Raw genomic sequence first — 19,902 nt, 5'->3', positions numbered from 1 at the left:
GCTCAGTGAACACTCAAGGCATCGGTCTTTATTTGTAAAAGAACCCAACACAACATGGTGTCAGAAGTGGCTGTGCTTTGAGAAAGAAGTCAGCTTTGGGCCCGGCTAGTGATTATGAGTGAGGAAGAACAAGCTGTTTGATTTTGCAAAGCCCCAAGAGTGGGAAAGGTGGAGTAGATGGTTTGAGTGTTTTAGACTGGCAAGTAACCTGAATAGCTCTTCGGAAGCAAACCAAGTCAATACTCTGGTTTATTGCATGGGAGACGAGGCTGACGACGTACTAAGAGGGCTCGAGCTAACGGCCGTGCAGTGCCAGCAATACAATGCAGTCAAAACAGCTTTCGACAGACATTTTGTCCCAAGAAAGAATGTGATTTACGAGAGGGCAAAATTTAACAAGAGAGTGCAACAGCCATCAGAACCTGTGGACACATTTATTACAGCTCTTTATGCACTAGCAGAAAACTGTGAGTACGGTGCTCTTCATGATGATCTTTTGAGAGATAGGCTTGTAGTGGGTCTTAAAGATTCGTCTCTGTCAGAAAGAATGCAGCTTGACAAAGATCTTACCCTAGCTAAAGCTATCACTATGGCAAGACAATCTGAAGAAATAAAGAGACAGCAAACTGACCTGAGAGGCGAAGTTATCGCCAGCAAAACAGCTATGGATGCAGTACAAGTTAGAAAAGCCAAGCTGAACAAGTTCAAAACCAAAGAGCATAAACAGTTTAAGTCTCTGAAGTTTCAGCAGACCAAACATGACAGTAAAGCATGTTCCAAGTGTGGCAAAGCACCCGCGCACGCAGCAGTACAATGCCCAGCAAAAAATGCAGAATGCCATAACTGTGGAAAACGCGGACACTATGGTAGAGTCTGTAAGTCCAGCACATCTGTGAACGAGGTTGCGGACAGTGCGGCTGGACTTTTCCTGGGTGAGGTGGATTCTGGAGAAGAACCATGGCTGGCGGACATAAATGTGGGCGGACATAAGGTGACCTTCAAGTTAGACTCCGGAGCAGATGTGTCCGCTATTTCCAAACAAACATTTGTGAGCTTCAAACTCAAAGACAAAACATTGGACAAGGCAGAAAAACCGCTCTATGGACCGGGTGGGGCTGCGTTAACTGTTTTGGGGTCTACCACAGAGACTATTGTGTATGGGGACAGGAGCACTACGGAGAAGATCTATGTAGTCCGAAACCTCTGCGTAGCACTGCTGAGTAGAACAGCTTCGGTGAGACTGAAGCTTATCGCCAGAGTCGATACTATAAACGAAGAGACAGTGAATAAAGCATACCCCAAGTTATGCGAAGGACTTGGGGGGGTACAAAAGCCATACACGATAAAACTAAAGCCTGATGCAAAGCCCTTTTCGCTAAAAGTGCCAAGGCGCGTGCCACTGCCGCTCATGGGCAAAGTTAAAGAAGAGCTGGACAGAATGGAAGGGTTGGGAGTTATTAGTCGTGTGGACGAGCCGACCGACTGGTGCTGCGGCATGGTTGTAGCTCCCAAAAAGGACAAAGAGAAGGTGCGTATCTGGACATGACACCTTTAAATGAGTCCGTGTGTCGTGAAAGATACATACTTCCTTCTGTAGACCAAACACTAGGCATGCTCACAGGTGCTCAGTATTTTTCTAAACTTGACGCGAATATGGGCTTTTGGCAAATACCACTATCCAAAGAGTCGACACTCCCCACCACCTTCATTACGCCATTTGGCAGGTACCACTTCAACCGTTTACCATTTGGTATCTCCAGCGCGCCCGAACATTTTCAAAACATGATGGTGACGGAGGTTACAGCAGATCTCGAGGGAGTCGTCTGTCACATGGACGATATCCTGGTCTGGGGATCGACCATAGACGAGCATGACACAAGACTGCATGCTGTCCTGCAGCGGGCAGAGAAAGCCGGCGTTACATTGAACATGTCGAAATGTGAGTTTACCAAACGAAAAGTCAAATTCCTTGGATTCATCGTCTCAGCAGATGGAATGAGTCCTGATGCAGACAAAACCCAAGCTGTTCAGGACATGAAGGAGCCAAGCAATGTGAGTGAGCTCAGGAGCTTTCTCGGTATGGTGAACCAACTGGGGAAGTTTATTCCAAATCTTTCCGAAAAGGATAAACCACTGAGAGACTTACTTTCAACCAAGAATATGTGGTACTGGGGGCACGACCAGCAAAAGGCGTTTCACAACCTTAAACAAGAACTGTCTTCTCCTCCTGTGTTACAGCTCTACAACCCAAATAAGCCACAGAAAATCTCCGCGGATGCCTCTTCATTTGGCCTGGGGGCAGTCATGCTGCAGAAAGAGGGAGATGTGTGGTCACCAGTTGCTTATGCTTCCCGATCATTAACACCTACAGAGCAGCGCTACGCTCAGGGGGAAAAAGAAGCGCTGGCTCTTACGTGGGCCTGTGAGAGGTTTAATTACTTTATCCTAGGCCTTCACTTTGAACTCGAAACTGACCACAAGCCACTAGTGAGTCTTCTGGGAGGACAAGCTATGGATGCGCTTCCGCCGCGGATACAGAGATTCCGTATGCGCTTAATTTAGAGGTCTTTAGAATCGCGTGGAAAGACAGTATGTCACGTTATAAAAAAGCTCTAAAAGCAGCCAGGGCTGAGCATCTCCGCAAACTAATAGAAAATCACCAAAATAATCCAAGGTTTTTATTTAACACCGTGGCTAGACTAACAAATAAACAGACATCACCCGAGCAAATTATTCCGTTACAGTATAGCTGTAATGTTTTTATGAACTACTTCAATGAGAAAATAGAAAGCATCCGAAACACAATTGTAAATGTACAATCCTCTATGGTGTCTTATGATTCAGCCTCAATTATCGCCCCTCAAGAACAACTACACCGCTTTACAACTATAGGACAGGAAGAGCTAAATAAACTTATCATTGCATCTAAACCAACAACATGTTTATTAGATCCAATACCAACTAAATTTCTGAAAGAAGTGTTACCTGTAGTGGAAGAGCCTCTTCTTAATATTATTAACTCGTCTTTATCTTTAGGTCATGTTCCAAAAATATTCAAGCTGGCAGTAATAAAACCTCTCATTAAGAAACCGCAATTAGATCCAAATAACTTAGCAAATTACAGACCGATTTCAAATCTTCCATTTATGTCTAAAATACTAGAAAAGACTGTGTCCGCTCAATTGTGCTCTTTCATGCAAGAAAATGAGATATATGAAAAATTTCAGTCAGGATTCAGACCGCATCATAGCACAGAAACTGCGCTAGTTAAAATTACAAATGATTTACTTTTAGCTTCTGACCAAGGCTGTATCTCAATATTAGTTCTACCAGAAAGACTCGGGAGAATAAATACTGTAACAATAAATACATTTATTGATAGCCCAGCAAGCAATAAAGTTCTTTGGCGTAGGCCCCGTCCATAGCTCGCAATCCGAGGGTCCGGACTCTGCATTTCCTGCCTGAAGACGAAGGCAGGGGCGCAGCCGACCCCCCGTGAGGTATAGGAAGGGGCCATCCTGGTGGTGGTGGGGAGGATGGAGGATGGAGGGGAAGGGACCATCCTGGTGGTGGTGGGGAGGATGGAGGTGCATGAAAGCGTCAGCATCTGCGAACTCAGACATGTGTAAGTACTGGTCTTTTATACCACAAGTCTTAGACACGATTGGATAGATGAGAAGGTAATAAGTGACGCAGCAATTGAGTCTTCCTGGCAGAACTTAACGCTAGAGCTTCCATTTCTACCAGAAAGACTCGGGAGAATAAATACTGTAACAATAAATACATTTATTGATAGCCCAGCAAGCAATAAAGTTCTTTGGCGTAGGCCCCGTCCATAGCTCGCAATCCGAGGGTCCGGACTCTGCATTTCCTGCCTGAAGACGAAGGCAGGGGCGCAGCCGACCCCCAAAAGTAGGTGGAATAATAATCCACCGGGACGGAGCCCACCCCCAAAGAACGGTAGAGGAAGTAAACCCACCGGTCGTGAATCCTGGAGATCCTAAAATAGAAAAGAAATTAGAATTAGTGTGGGTTTTTTTTTTTCTTTTTTTTTTTTATATATTTTATATAGCCATCTTTGAAGAGTCACGTGGCCACGGGCTATCTTTTGATAGGACACATGGGCCACAGGCCATCTTTTGATAGAACACATGGGCCACAGGCCATCTTTTGATAAGACGCATGGGCCACAGGCCATCTTTTGATAGGACACATGGGCCACAGGCCATCTTTTGATAGAACACATGGGCCACAGGCCATCTTTTGATAAGACACATGGGCCACAGACCATCTTTTGATAGGACACATGGGCCACAGGCCATCTTTTGATAGGACACATGGGCCACAGGCCATCTTTTGATAGGACACATGGGCCACAGGCCATCTTTTGATAGGACACATGGGCCACAGGCCATCTTTTGATAGGACACATGGCCACAGGCCATCTTTGATAGGACACATGGGCCGCAGGCCAATCTTTTGGAAGAACACGTGGGCCACAAGCCATCTAGATGGGACACATGGCCGCGGGCCGTCTAGAACAATAGTGTGAAACGCCGTTAAAGCAGACACTTAGCCCGCAGGCCATCTTGGTTTAGTAGCTAAACCATGCTATCATAAAAAGTGCCAGCCGCTTTGGCAAAAACACCACCACCAGTAGATAAATAGGAATTTACCTAGATCATGACTGGAGAGCTTGCTGAGCTTCGAGAATAGATTTTGAATCTGGTCTTATGTAGGATTCAAATGCCGAGGAGGACCACCTGCCCAGGATTTTAATAGCAGCTGGAGAGATGCCACGCTCGGCTGCTGTAGTAGCGGCTCCAATCCTGAAGGAATGTCCAGTGAACTGAGAGGGGGATAAGCTGCAGCTTTTGAGGACAGAAACTGATGAGTCCTGAACTAGGCTTAGAGAAGTGCTCCGTTAGTTAGGATAAATGGAGGTGCATGAAAGCGTCAGCATCTGCGAACTCAGACATGTGTAAGTACTGGTCTTTTATACCACAAGTCTTAGACACGATTGGATAGATGAGAAGGTAATAAGTGACGCAGCAATTGAGTCTTCCTGGCAGAACTTAACGCTAGAGCTTCCATTTCTACTCGATCTTAGTGCTGCGTTTGACACTATCGATCATAAAATACTCTTGGATCGACTACAAAACTACACTGGTGTTCAGGGACAGGCATTAAGCTGGTTCAGATCGTATTTATCAGACCGTTACCATTTTGTTTGTTTAAATGGGGAAAAATCGAAGATAACGTCAGTAGATTATGGAGTGCCGCAAGGATCGGTGTTAGGCCCTCTGCTATTCTCAATATATATGCTGCCACTTGGTAATATTATAAGAAAACATGGAATTAATTTCCACTGTTATGCTGATGACACTCAATTATATATTTCATCACGGCCAGATGAAAACACTAACTCATCAAAATTGACAGAGTGTCTTAAAGATATAAAATGCTGGATGACGCATAATTTCCTGCTACTAAATCCAGATAAAACCGAGGTATTACTTGTTGGTCCAAAAAACTATCCACAAAACCACTTACAATACAACTTTAATATAGAAGGATGTCCTGTTACTTTATCCTCTACGGTAAAAGACCTGGGAGTTATACTAGACCACAACTTGTCTTTCGAAAATCATATTTCATATGTTACAAGAACGGCCTTTTTCCATCTTAGAAACATTGCTAAATTACGTAACATGCTATCTGTTTCCGATGCAGAAAAGTTAGTTCATGCATTCATGACCTCGAGACTAGATTACTGTAATGCTTTATTAGCCGGTTGTCCTGCATCCTCAATAAACAAGCTACAGTTAGTGCAAAATGCAGCCGCTAGAGTTCTTACTAGGTCAAGAAAATATGATCATATAACACCGATTCTATCATCTCTGCACTGGTTACCTATCAAGTTCCGTATCAATTACAAAGTACTATTACTGACCTATAAAGCCCTAAATGGTTTAGCTCCTGTGTATTTAATGGACCTTATATCGCCCTACAATCCATCGCGTTCTTTAAGATCACTAAATTCGAGGCTTCTAGTCATTCCTAGGATATCTAAGTCCACTAAAGGAGGGAGGGCGTTCTCACATTTAGCTCCTAAACTCTGGAATATCCTTCCTGATATTGTTCGAGGCTCTGACTCGCTGTCCCAGTTTAAAACTAGATTAAAGACGCATCTTTTTAGCCAAGCATTTACATAATGCTTACCTTTTATTATACTGCTGAATCAGATCAAATGCATTTAATACTATAAAACTTGAAGAGACTGTAGGTTATCTGTATAGGTTGCATAGTATTTGCAGTCATTACGTTCCTGTGTATATTGCGTGAATGACGGGTGGTTGGGCAGATATTGTGTTGCGGTAGGTAGTATGCCATACGGAACCGTTGTCCACTGAAACTGCCTATTCACGCACCAGTGGGGCTCGACAGCCTTAGTCAACGGGTTGGCGCGTATGGTTGGGTTGCGGAGAGATTGTGAGATTGTGGTTAGGTCTCAGCAGCAGGAGGGACGTAGAGGTCAGTAAGCTGGGCTGAGTTGAGTGGGGGACGGAGGGGGGTGATTTTGGGACGCAAGAGTCACTGTCTTCATGTTTTGTCTTTTACGCCTGTGTTATGGAAATCATCATTATGAACAGCAGCTACGCTAATTATTTTCCCTTTGCTTTTCTGCTGTTATCTCGGGACGCGAGTCCCGAGAAAATGGCGTTCGTCAGCTCCAGTTTGTATCCAGCCTCTCACGGAGACTTCAGATGCTCCAATCACAAAGCCTATGAAGTGACGACTCAACACGGGCGATATGGACTCTCTATGGTGGACGGCACTGATCCTCAACAACTCGTCTTAAGACCGGCGTGCATACTTGGACTTCCAAAAAATACTCTAAATGTTCCGATCCAATCTGACTTGTAATGCTGCCCGAATCATGCACTGTTCTTCCGTTGGCCAGAGGAGAACTGGCCCCCCGACTGAGTCTGGTTTCTCCCAAGGTTTTTTTCTCCATTCTGTCACCTGATGGAGTTTTGGTTCCTTGCCACTGTTGCCTTGGATTTTGGCTTGCTTAGTTGGGGACATTTAACATTTAATATTCAATAATATTATTGATCTGCCTTACTTAAGGTGGACGTTGACACAATTTCTTTTAGAAACAAACTTTGTTATATTGTTATATTGTTTTTGTTATATTGTTTTCATGTTATCACTGTGAAGCGCTTTGATACAATCTGTATTGTAAAAAGCGCTATATAAATAAAGGTGACTTGACTTGACTTGACTTAATGAGGTACTCATACACAATAAAGCACATCCCCGGCAAAAGCCTCACCACAGTTGACACACTCTCACGCTTACCGCTTACAAACAGTGTTACTGGCGCTGATACAGATCTTATGGAGGACACTAATATTTACCTTGAATCTGTGCTAGAGGGTCTTCCTACAAGCAGTAAATACCTGGCAGATCTTCAAGAGCAGCTGATGTCTGACAGCGTCAGTTCTCAAGTCATAAGGTACTGTGCAGAAGGCTGGCCGGATCGTAACCAGCTACAAGGAGCGGTGAAGCACTACTGGCCGGAGAGAGCTGTTCTGAGTGTGCACAACGGACTACTACTTAGGGGCACAAGGTTAGTTATTCCTGCTAACATGAGAAACTCAGTTTTGGACAAAATACACGAGGGTCACCAGGGGGTGATTAAGTGCAGAGAGCGTGCCCGTCAGGCAGTGTGGTGGCCAGGTTTGAGTAACCAGATCAGTGAACTTGTCCTCAAATGCAGACAGTGCATACAGGAAAGAGTCAATGCAAGAGAGCCTTTAATGCCCACAGATTTACCTGAAAGACCATGGCAGAAGTTAGGTGCTGACCTGTTCGCTCTGAAAGATAAAAACTATCTGTTACTAGTGGACTACTTCTCTAGGTATATAGAGATTGCTCAGCTCAGCCCAACTCGCTCTGCCAATGTCATTGTGCATTTGAAATCAATATTTGCACGTCATGGAATACCAGAGATACTGATCACGGACAAAGGCCCGCAGTTTGCATGTCAGGAAATGAAAGACTTCGCAAGTGAATACTGTTTTGAGCATGTGACCAGTAGTCCCAGGTACCCCCAAAGCAACGGCGAGGCGGAGAGAGCTGTCCAAACAGTTAAAAATCTCCTCAAGAAAGCTAGTGATCCGTACAGAGCTCTATTAGCCTATAGGACCACAGCGCTGGCAAACGGCTACAGCCCTGCACAGCTACTCATGGGGCGTCGACTTCGTACCACCCTGCCGATGCTACCAGAGGCCTTACAGCCTTGTGTGCCAAATCTTCGACAACTTCGTCATGTGGAGAGGGAGAGTAGGTTGAGACAAACCGAAGGTTTCAACAAAAGACACAGAACAAGAAATCTGGATAAACTGATACCCGGAAACCCTGTTTGGATTGCAAATGCAAAATCAACAGGCACAGTGACATCTGTCCACCCAACTCCACGGTCCTATGTCATCAGTGGACCGCAGGGAACTATCAGAAGGAATCGCAGTCATCTTGTGCCTTTGCCGATATCAGAGACTCATACTGAATCACAACTGACCCAGTCTAATGAAAGAAACACTCCTGCAGAGATACTTTCTGAGCCACAAGCACATCAAGCACCAGATGTTGTTCGAACCAGGTCTGGTAGAGAAGTGGTAAAACCAAAAAGACTGGATCTGTAAAAGAATGCATTAACATTTCTGTTATGCTTTGAATAAGTTCTGAATATGCCTTAATCTAATACGAGTTTTTGCATAGAAAATTTTCTAATGTTTCAATAACTGTTTGATAAGGGAAAAGAAAATGCTAATGGTTTGAGTTACAGCTAAGTGTAGTTAACTTACCTTCAGTAAGGGGGATGTGGTGTAATCTATATTACATGTTACCACTAGAGGGCAACACGGGCATGTATGAGGGGGAGTACGGCTTGAGCAAGCGAGATAGAAGAAGTGAGACACAATGTTATTGTGGCAGTCTGTTAATAAAGCGGCTCAGTGAACACTCAAGGCATCGGTCTTTATTTGTAAAAGAACCCAACACAACAAGAAACTTTTCTAGAAGCTCAGCAGAAACTCACTGCCACCTACTGACCCGGAGTGTGTAGCTTCATGGCTTCAATCTCTTATACTAAATCTTAACAATTAATTGTGTCTTGCAGACGTTTTAAGGCAATGGCAATAAGTTATTTAGTATATACCGATTCCTGAATGATTCGGTGTGTTGAACAAACTGGTTGCGTGACTGATTCAATAACACATTCATAAAGACAGTCGAATGAATCCGCAGTTTGAACAAACGGGTTGAATGAATGATTCAATGACTCACTCATAAAGAGGCCTATCTCTCCGGGTGACCGATGATCATCTGGACTGTTTTATATCAGCATTTTGAAAGACAGACCGGATAGTCAAATTCGATCATTGGAACCGATGTTTCAAGTTACTGTTTTTATTACAAATATATAAAACAAAAATGTACTTGTTAATGTGTTTTAAACATGAACAAACAGCAATTACCCTTAAAGGGATACTTCAGGATTTAGCATTAAGCTTTGTATTAGTAGAAAACCTGTAGTATTTTCAAATTACCGTGCTTTCCACCCTCATATCCCCCTGAGACGAGAGATTTATGTACTACTTTTTGTCTGGAAAAAATCCTCCAATGACACAAAAATCGTCATTTTGCGTCATCGGAGGATTTTTTGGCCAGAGGCTAAAGACTACAGTCAGTAGTAGGGGCTGTCCCGCATGTTCTCAACCCGCCCATAGAGGCTGGGATCTCACTCACAGAATGTACACATAGTGTCAGACATCTTTTTTGGAAGCTAAGCTAGCAGGCTCTTGTTCTGTGGAGAAACCTGAGTAGTAGGGGTTACCATCCTATTTTTCCCGGACATGTCCGGCCGTCGATGTCCGGGATTCAGCTTTTGCTTTCTGCAGTCGCCATTCATTGTTTACATGCACACCTTTTGTTTCAATCTAACTGAATTCATTCCGATTGGTGAATCTGAATGTAGTTTTTACATAAACGCTAAACAAGTGATCGGTTGATGTGCATTTTAACATTGCTAAGAAAATTCCCGCTCCTCCGTGAGAGATACGAGGCCGGTGCGTCTTGTCACCGGTGCGGGCCCGGATGACCAGCCGCCCCTGACTTGCACACCACCGTGAGGAGCCGACACCACGGGTACGCAACAGATAGATGACGAGACCAGAGGTAATTTCAAAGGAATAACAATCTTTATTGAACACAATATATCAATGAGCATTGACGTGATAGACCTCCGTGTCTTCCAGGTCTTCTTCAGCTACGGGTAGATACTGATTAATTGTCACAGTTTCGCCCTGACGGCGACTTCACCCATAATACGGCTCCCTTCAGGACTCAGACGGTAAGTGGACAGGTAAGGATGCTTCTCAGTACAGAATACTTTCGTCGGTGCACAATAGCGAAACAGTGGTTTAAAAGCTTACTTCACCAGCGATGCTGCATACTTCCAGACTCAGACGGTAAGTAGAAAGGTAAGGATTCTTCTCAGTACAGAATACTTTCGTCGGTGCACAATAGTGAAACAGTGGTTTAAAAGCTTACTTCACCAGCGATGCTGCAGACTTCCAGACTCAGACGGTAAGTTGGAAGGTAAGGATTCTTCTCAGTACAGAGAACTTTCGTCGGTGCACAATAGTGAAACAGTGGTTTAAAAGCTTACTTCACCAGCGATGCGGCACACTTCCAGACTCAGACGGTAAGGAGGAAGGTAAGGATTCTTCTCAGTACAGAACACTTTCGTCGGTGCACAATAGTGAAACAGTGGTTTAAAAGCTTACTTCACCAGCGATGCGGCACACTTCCAGACTCAGACGGTAATTAAAAGCTTACTTCACCAGCGATGCGGCACACTTCCAGACTCAGACGGTAAGTAGAAAGGTAAGGATTCTTCTCAGTACAGAATACTTTCGTCGGTGCACAATAGTGAAACAGTGGTTTAAAAGCTTACTTCACCAGCGATGCTGCATACTTCCAGACTCAGACGGTAAGTAGAAAGGTAAGGATGCTTCTCAGTACAGAATACTTTCGTCGGTGCACAATAGCAAATCAGTGGTTTAAAAGCTTACTTTACCAGCGATGCTGCACACTTCCAGACTCAAACGGTAAGTAGAAAGGTAAGGATTCTTCTCAGTACAGAATACTTTCGTCGGTGCACAATAGTGAAACAGTGGTTTAAAAGCTTACTTCACCAGCGATGCTGCAGACTTCCAGACTCAGACGGTAAGTAGAAAGGTAAGGATTCTTCTCAGTACAGAATACTTTCGTCGGTGCACAATAGTGAAACAGTGGTTTAAAAGCTTACTTCACCAGCGATGCTGCATATTTCTAGACTCAGACGGTAAGTAGAAAGGTAAGGATTCTTCTCAGTACAGGATACTTTCTCTCCGGTGCACAATAGTGAAACAGTGGTTTAAAAGCTTACTTCACCAGCGATGCTGCATACTTCCAGACTCAGATTCACCAGCGATGCTGCATACTTCCAGACTCAGACGGTAAGTAGAAATGTAAGGATGCTTCTCAGTACAGAATACTTTCGTCTGTGCACAATAGCAAAACAGTGGTTTAAAAGCTTACTTCACCAGCGATGCTGCATACTTCCAGACTCAGACGGTAAGTAGAAAGGTAAGGATTCTTCTCAGTACAGAATACTTTCGTCGGTGCACAATAGTGAAACAGTGGTTTAAAAGCTTACTTCACCAGCGATGCTGCAGACTTCCAGACTCAGATCCACCAGCGATGCTGCACACTTCCAGACTCAGATCCACCAGCGATGCTGCATACTTCCAGACTCAGATCCACCAGCGATGCTGCACACTTCCAGACTCAGATCCACCAGCGATGCTGCATACTTCCAGACTCAGACGGTAAGTAGAAAGGTGAGGATTCTTCTCAGTACAGAATACTTTCGTCGGTGCACAATAGTGAAACAGTTGTTTAAAAGCTTAATTCACCAGCGATTTATTTATTTTATTTATTTATGAACATTTATTAGAGGATCAGCCCCATGAGATGAAATATCTCGTTTTCATGGGGGTCCTCAGGATCATGTCCAAACAATATAGAAAAGCAAAACAACAGAGTAGATACAAAATACAAGATACAAGAAAAACCTCAACGCACGCACTCACACTCATTCACACCATGCACCCCCTCACACCACACACACACACACACACACACACACACACACACACACACACACACACACACACAAGCTCTCACTATCCCCACTCTTCACAGATAGAGTTAAAGTAAATCACAGTGGTTCCCTAACTGTGGTATGTATACCACTAAACAGTAAAACCTTTTTTAATCTTAGAGTTTTTAAGAGTGGTTTTAATTTTAAGAGTGGTTGTGACGAGGGGGGCGTGGTTTTCGCGAAGTCTGTGGTGAGAGAGGAGTCAATAAGCTGTGCGGTGAGTAACTGGGTCAAGTGCAGATGATGAACACCTGTGTCTGATTGCAGTGATTGGCATGGAGAGACACATATAAGCCCTGCAGATTGAGGCTGCGTCCCAATACCTCCCCTTACCCTAGATTTCTGCCCTAACCCTTGTTTTTGCGCGTTCTCGTGTAGGGGTAGGGTGTCCCAATACTCCAAAGAGCAAGGGGGAGTGCTATTCTCCCCTTAAAATCAACCCTCAAAACATAGTGCGGTCCGATGCAGGCTTAAAACGAAGTGGAAGATGAAATTACCCAGGATACCTTGCTAACTCAGCGAGCCGGTCAAATTTTTCAACTAAGATGGCGGACACCGCTGGAAAGGAACAATTTTATTTTAAGTATATTTTCGCAAATACGCATGTTAAAATGTCGAAATATGTTGGAATATGTTAGTTTGATGCACATCCAATGGACTGTTGAGTTTTCAACACTAATGTTAGAAAATATTTTACGAAGCTATCTGACGATGTTCATATGATATCTGCCGAGTGCTTCAAAAGCAAATCAAATATACATCTGATCTGGGTAAGTTAGTTAATCTAATTTTATTTTCGATTTTGGCTTCCAAGGATTATAAAAAGAAGATATGTGAGGTAAAATTATTCAAAACTAGCCGCGTTCGTCTAGCGCATCATCTTCCCTTCACAGCGCGCTGTCATTTCTCTCTAAACCCAAACCTAACGTCAGAATCAGCACTGAGCACAATCGGTGATTGTTGTAAAGTGCAGTGTCTGCGGTTTCTAAATTGCGGGACGTTGGTGGTAAAAACAGCTACTAAAAGCACAATGATCCGCGCAAGAGACGTTGCCCCGGTTCCCATGGCGGCGCGCGCGCGTTCGGAAACGGATTGCAACTAACGTTAGACAAGCAAACTTTGGGTTTTGTGTGCGCTTCTAAACGATCAGATACAAACAAATATATGGCAAAATTACCGGAAATGCGTCTTCTATATTCCACATGTCTTCTCTGTTGATTCATCAGATGTAGATAAACGAAAACAGCCCACACAACAGGCAACACAACAACTGGAACCGGCAATTTTATGAATGAAAATAGTAGTAGAAGTAGTAGACACTTTGACGCTGCCCGTGACGTATTGAGGATTGCCGTGCTAATTTGCATATAGTGGTGTCCCATTTCATAGGGAAAGATCTTCAACTCCACTTCCCTCGTTGAGGGGACTTTACTTTCGAGGGCACTCAAAACCAAGTGGAAGTTTTAAGGGGGGAGAAATGGGACAGGGCCTGAGAGTGCGGGGGAGAGAGAAAGGACTGGGACTTGTGCAGCGATCAAGAGGAAAGAGTGCTGTAAAAACCACAGAGAGCTGAACCAAGCGTGGAAAGAGTTTTGATTGAAATTGTGTTGTGCTGTAGAGAAACTACGGTGAATGCGCTGTGTGCGCGCCTTTTGTTTTGTTTTGATTCTGAGTTAATAAAGTCTGTACGAGTCCCAGTATCGCCGACCCTGTGTTCTTCTTCCTCACCCACAAACGAACTTTGCTACACTGGTGCCGAAACCCGGGAGGGAGAAGACTGCCGCCGCCATGCAGACCCCGCAAGGATCGCCGTTTTCGGAGATCATTCAATCCCTCGCGGCTCTTCACAGGGAACAACACCAAGCCCTACTGGCCGTGAAGGACGAACAAGAGCAGCGCTTCCGGGTGCTGCTCCAAGGCCAGCAAGAAGACCGCGAGTTGTTCCGGAGCTGTTTAGACCGGGAGATTCCAGCCACCCCCTCGCCAGTGATGGCCTCGGCCACGCCCCTGTCTCTCAATAAAATGGGTCCTCAGGACGATCCGGAGGCGTTCCTGGACCTATTTGAGAGGTCGGCCGAGGCCCGGGGGTGGCCCAAACTGGACTGGCCAGTGCGTCTCATCCCGCTGCTATCTGGGGAGTCGCAAATAGCCGCCCACCAACTGCCAGTCCAGAATCTCCTGGTTTATGAGGACCTACGGCGTGCCATTCTTCAGCGGGTCGGCCGGACCCCTGAACAACACCGACAGCGCTTCCGATCCTTGAGCCTGGAAGAGTCTGGCCGACCCTTTGTGATGGCGCAACAGCTCCGGGACTCCTGCCGCAGATGGCTGATGGCCGGGGGAGGCGAAGTCGAGGGTGTTATCGATCAGGTGGTGCTGGAGCAGTTCATCGGGAAGCTACCCAAAAAAACCGCTCAGTGGGTTCAGTGCCACCGCCCGACGTCGCTGGACCAGGCCATCCAACTGGCGGAGGACCACATGGTGGCGTGCTCCGGGGTCGGCGAACCCCTACCATCTGTCTCTCTCTCTCCGTCTCCCTCTCCTTCTCCCTCATCCCCTTCTGTCTCCAAACCCGTTCCCTTTCCCAGGTCTCGGGGGGGTCTGACGCCCAGACCGGCGCCGAGATGGAGGACGGGCTTTCCAGGGGAATCCGGTACGGTCGCGAGGGCTTCGCAAAGGGGACCTGCTTCTCTGGATGTCTCCACCCCGGCTCCTGTGGGCCCCCTCTCTCCACGCCAATCCCTTGCCCCGCTTCCCGCCGCTGGAGTGGCGGCAAAGCCTGGGCCGGCCTGTTGGCGCTGCGGGGACCCAGGACATTTTATTGATCGGTGTCCAGTGATGGAGGGGGGGGACACTGATCCGGGTCCCCGACGCGCCGCGGGCTGCCCCCGATCAAGCTGGCCTGTACCAGATACCTGTGAGTATCAAGGGGGGTACTTTTCAGGCTTTGGTGGATTCAGGGTGTAACCAAACCTCTATTCATCAAAGCCTGATTCAACCCGGGGCATTGGATAAAAGCCGCATGGTTCGGGTACGGTGTGTGCACGGGGTGGTGGTGAATTATCCTATAATGTCCGTGGAAATTCAATTCAGGGGTCAAAAGCATAGTGTGGAGGTAGCAGTTAACCCGCACCTTCGGCATCCGCTAATTTTGGGGACTAATTGGCCTGGCTTTAGTAAATTATTGGGCTTTTTGTGTGCGGATGTCTCTTGGGAAAAAAAGGTGAAAGGAAAGACAGCGGTGGTTCAGGTGGGAGATGCTGAGCCGGGACCTCTGGGTGCTGCTACAGCCGAAGGGAGAGCTTTGGAGATATCTATCCTCACAGAGCGCGATGATTTTCCCCTGGAGCAGTCCCAGGATGAGACATTAAAACATGCATTTGATAAGGTCCGCCCTATCGACGGACAGGTACTCCACCCGGACCAACCGCTCTCTTATCCATATTTTTCTATTATTAAGGATAGGTTGTATCGGGTGACCCAGGACGCCCAGTCAAAAGAAGATACAACTCAATTGTTAGTTCCTAAGAGCCGCCGGGAAATGCTTTTCCAGGCGGCTCATTGTAATCCAATGGCCGGTCATTTAGGACAAGCGGCGACACTAAACCGTCTCATGGCTCGATTCTTCTGGCCGGGCATTCACGAGAATGTGCGTAGGTGGTGCACGTCTTGCCGTGAATGTCAGTTGGTGAATCCACCGGCCAATCCAAAAGCACCATTGTGCCCCCTTCCATTAATGCAGGTCCCCTTCGAACGAATTGGCATGGACCTCATCGGGCCATTAAAGCGGTCAGCACGAGGGCACCGTTTTGCGTTAGTTCTAGTGGATTACGCAACACGGTACCCGGAAGCAGTCCCACTTCACAACATTTCGGCTAAAAGTGTTGCGAGTGCGCTGTTTTCATTGATCTCCCGGGTGGGAATTCCGAAAGAGATTCTCACCGATCAAGGCACGGCGTTTATGTCACGAACTATTCGCGAACTGTACGAATTATTGGGCGTTAAATCGATTCGCACCAGCGTCTATCACCCACAGACGGATGGTCTGGTGGAACGATTTAATCGCACCTTAAAAGCCATGATTCGTAAGTTCGTTCACGAAGACGCCAAAAATTGGGATAAATGGCTAGAACCCCTCTTGTTCGCTGTACGCGAGGTCCCCCAAGCCTCCACGGGGTTTTCCCCCTTCGAGCTTCTTTTTGGCCGTCAGCCCCGCGGGGTGTTAGACGTGCTGAGGGAGACTTGGGAGGACGGACCGTCCGCTAGTAAGAACGAAATTCAGTATGTCTTGGACCTGAGAACAAAACTCCACACTTTGGGGCGGCTTTCTATGGAGAATTTGTTACAGGCTCAAGACAAACAGAGACAGCTGTACAACAGGGGAACTAGACTCCGTCAATTTGCACCGGGAGACAAAGTACTTGTATTGCTTCCCACGTCCAGCTCGAAATTACTCGCGAAGTGGCAAGGACCCTTTGAGGTCACACGGCGAGTTGGCGATCTCAACTATGAGGTAATTCGAACAGACAGGGGCGGGGCACATCAAGTATATCACCTCAACCTACTAAAGAAGTGGGTTGAGGCTGAGTCAGTGATGCTAGCGACTGTAGTGAGTGGAGAGGAGGACCTCGGGCCAGAAGTGATCACAAAACCACAATCCCTCGCTCTGGCTCCTGGTGGGGATCACCTCTCGCCCTCCCAGCTCACTGACATTAAGAATTTACAAGCAGAGTTTGCTGATGTTTTCTCGCCCCTGCCTGGTCGAACAAACCTCATTCAGCACCATGTTGAGACGGAACCGGGAGTGGTAGTGCGTTGCCGCCCGTATCGTTTACCTGAACACAAAAAGAAAATAATTCAGAGTGAATTAGAGACAATGCTGGACATGGGGGTAATAGAAGAGTCCAACAGTGACTGGGCGAGCCCGGTAGTTTTAGTACCGAAACCAGACGGCTCGATTCGGTTCTGTGTGGACTATAGAAGGGTGAACGCGGTGTCTAAATTTGATGCTTATCCAATGCCAAGGATTGACGAATTGCTTGATCGGCTGGGGACTGCTCGCTTTTATTCGACATTGGACTTAACAAAGGGTTATTGGCAGATCCCCTTGTCTCCCATGACCAAAGAAAAAACAGCTTTCACAACGCCGTTTGGATTACACCAATTTGTCACCCTTCCTTTCGGCTTGTTCGGGGCACCTGCGACTTTTCAGCGTCTAATGGACAGAATTCTCCGGCCGCATGCTGCATATGCCGCTGCCTACTTGGATGATATTATCATCTATAGTAATGATTGGCAGCGTCATATGCAGTATTTGCGTGCTGTCCTAAAGACGCTGAGAAGGGCAGGGCTCACGGCCAACCCGAAGAAGTGTGCGATTGGGCGTGTGGAAGTAAGGTATCTGGGCTTCCACTTGGGTCACGGACAGGTGCGTCCCCAAATTGATAAGACGGCAGCAGTTGCGACCTGTCCGAGTCCTAAGACCAAAAAGGAGGTTAGACAGTTCCTGGGGCTAGCGGGATATTACAGAAGGTTTGTACCTAATTATTCAGACCTCGCTAGCCCGCTGACTGATTTAACTAAAAAGGGCGCACCAGATACGGTCCAGTGGACGGAGCAGTGTCAGCAGGCTTTCACCCAAATAAAGGCTGCTCTATGTGGCGGGCCGCTTTTACATGCTCCTGACTTCTCTCTTCCTTTCATCCTACAGACAGACGCGTCGGACAGGGGCCTGGGCGCAGTCCTGTCCCAGGTGGTGGAGGGTGAGGAGCGGCCGGTGCTGTACATCAGTCGGAAGCTCTCTAAGAGGGAGACGATGTACAGCACCATTGAAAAGGAGTGTTTGGCCATCAGGTGGGCTGTCCTCACTCTCCGCTACTACCTCCTGGGACGGGAGTTCACCCTGTGTTCGGACCACGCTCCTCTCCAATGGCTCCACCGCATGAAGGATACCAACGCGCGGATCACCCGTTGGTATCTGGCCTTACAACCTTTTAAATTCCAGGTGATCCACAGGCCGGGGGCGCAGATGGCTGTGGCCGACTTCCTCTCCAGGAGGGGAGGGGGGGGGTGCAGGCCGGACGGCTCCCCGGCCTGAGTCGGGCGGTGGGGGTATGTGACGAGGGGGGCGTGGTTTTCGCGAAGTCTGTGGTGAGAGAGGAGTCAATAAGCTGTGCGGTGAGTAACTGGGTCAAGTGCAGATGATGAACACCTGTGTCTGATTGCAGTGATTGGCATGGAGAGACACATATAAGCCCTGCAGATTGAGAGTGCGGGGGAGAGAGAAAGGACTGGGACTTGTGCAGCGATCAAGAGGAAAGAGTGCTGTAAAAACCACAGAGAGCTGAACCAAGCGTGGAAAGAGTTTTGATTGAAAGTGTGTTGTGCTGTAGAGAAACTACGGTGAATGCGCTGTGTGTGCGCCTTTTGTTTTGTTTTGATTCTGAGTTAATAAAGTCTGTACGAGTCCCAGTATCGCCGACCCTGTGTTCTTCTTCCTCACCCACAAACGAACTTTGCTACAGTGGTATTAAGTGTGAGATGTAAGAGAACAACTGGTGTAACATCTTGCATAAAACACAATAATCCCAAATATGACTGACAAAGTTGACATCACTAGATATGTATATTTCTACATATATACACATTCATACACACATAACATGACACATATCAATGCTAAATCTGAAATGCTAGAAACATAGACAAGTATTCTGAAGATGTGTTAACAAAGTAGTTCGGAACAGAGGAAAAGACCTAAGCGAGCGGATAGATGCAGTAAGGCTGTTCCAATCACGAGGGGCTTTAACAGAGAAAGCATATTTCCCAATTTCTCTCTTAACTCTAGGGACAGTAAAGAAGATCTGTTCGTTGTGACGAAGATTATATTGTGAACTGTAAGGCACTAAATACTGCGATAAATAATATGGATATTGAAAGTAAATGCATTTAAATATAAGCTGAAACCAATGATATTGTCTTCTGGCTGAGGGTGCAAGCCAGGACAGCTGGTCATACATCACACAATGATGTGTCCTATAGGGGCAGCGAAGGGCGAATCGGCACAGGCTGTTGTATATCGTACTTTAGGTATAGGCGATGCTGCATACTTCCAGACTCAGATTCACCAGCGATGCTGCATACTTCCAGACTCAGACGGTAAGTAGAAAGGTAAGAGTTCGCTCAGCTGTATCACTCTAGACTTCTGATAGAGAGCAGATATAATGACAGGCCACACTCGTGTAAGCCGGGGTTGGGGCCACTTCTCAGCAAAAACACACCACACTCGTGTTCACTTCAAACCCACAGCAATGAGTCAATGTATATAAATAAGGCAAAAGCACTGCAATTCACTCACACGATAGGGCTGATCAAAGGGGCTTCAATCCATTCGTTACACTCTCGTGGGAGATATTTACTCTTCAGTTCCTCCTCAGCACACTCTGAAACACATAGCTTCTCCAACAGTCGGATTTACATTCACTGCATCCTCTTTGAGCTTTTCGAATATTCGTAAGATGAAACCAATTCACTTATCTTTCTCTCTCCCTTCGCAGCGCAGATTCAATTGAAAACTCAGTCCAGCAGATTCCCACAGACGAACTCCAATCCAGCAGACTTCCCAG

This window comes from Rhinichthys klamathensis, unplaced genomic scaffold, assembly GCF_029890125.1.
Source record: "Rhinichthys klamathensis goyatoka isolate OS25496 unplaced genomic scaffold, OSU_Roscu_1.1 h1tg000087l_1, whole genome shotgun sequence".
NCBI classification, from domain to species: Eukaryota; Metazoa; Chordata; class Actinopteri; order Cypriniformes; family Leuciscidae; genus Rhinichthys; species Rhinichthys klamathensis.
This window is presented reverse-complemented; position numbering follows the sequence as displayed.